Source organism: Trichechus manatus, unplaced genomic scaffold, assembly GCF_000243295.1.
Source record: "Trichechus manatus latirostris isolate Lorelei unplaced genomic scaffold, TriManLat1.0 scaffold00133, whole genome shotgun sequence".
Lineage (NCBI taxonomy): Eukaryota > Metazoa > Chordata > Mammalia > Sirenia > Trichechidae > Trichechus > Trichechus manatus.
The window spans coordinates 4464619-4465881 of record NW_004444069.1 but is presented as its reverse complement, the minus strand read 5'-3'; positions in this window follow the sequence as shown (position 1 = coordinate 4465881).

Sequence of the window (1263 nt, the reverse complement as noted above, 5' to 3'; positions counted from 1 at the left end):
CATAATAACAAATTTAACAGGCTGCAAGAATCCATAAAGAGATAGCAATCAGAAATCCAGAAGATGAAAAATAAAATTTCAGAATTAGATGACTCAACAGAAAGTCATAGGAGCAGAACTGAGGCAATGGAAGTCAGAATTAGTGAGACTGAAGATAAAGCACTTGACACCAACTTATTTGAAGAAAAATCAGAGAAAAGGATTTAAAAAAATGAAGAAACCCTAAGAATTATGTGGGACTCTATCAAGAGGAATAACCTATGAGTGACTGGAGTACCAGAAAAGGGGGAGGGATAACAGAAAATACAGAGAGAATTGTTGAAGATTTGTTGGCAGAAAACTTCCCTGATATTGTGAAAGATGACAAGATATCTATCCATGATGCTCATTGAACCCCATGTAAGGTAGATCCCAAAAGAAAGTCACCAAGACATATTATAATCAAACTTGCCAAAACCAAAGATAGAGAATTTTAAGAGTGGCTAAGGATAAACGAAAAGTCATCTACAAAGGAGAGTCAATAAGAATAAGCAAGGACTACTCAGCAGAAACCATGCAGTCAAGTAGGCAATGGGATGACATATATAAAGCCTTGATGGAAAAAAACTGCCAGCCAAGATTATACATCCAGCAAAACTGTCTCTCAAATATGATGGCAAAAATAGGGCATCTCCAGATAAACAGAAGTTCAGGGAATTTGCAAAAACCAAACCAAAATTACAAGAAATACTAAAGGGAGTCCTCCGATAAGAAAATCAGTAACATCAGATGAGAACCCAAGACTAGAACACAGGACAGAGCAACCAGATATCAACCCAGATAGGGAAGTCACAAAAGAAAATCAAAGCTAAAACACTGAAAAAAAGGAAACAGATGTCAATATGTAAAGGATGACAACATTAAAACAAAAAAAAGAGGGACTTAAAAAATGTAGACCTAGATTTTTCATACGTAGAGGAAGTCAAGGTGATATAAAGAAATAACAGACTGGTATAAACTTAGAAAAATAGGGGTATATATTAAGGTAACCACAAAGGAAACTAACAATCCTACAAGTCAAAATAAAAAATTAGAAAAATATAAAGACTCAGCAAACACAAAATCAACAATGAAAAAGATGAAAAGAAAATACATAAAGAAAAACGACTCAGCACAGAAAATTAAGTGGAACAAAGAAACTATGAACAACACACAAAAAAAGACATCAAAACGACAGCACTAAACTCATACCTATCAATAATTATGATGAATGTAAACAGACTA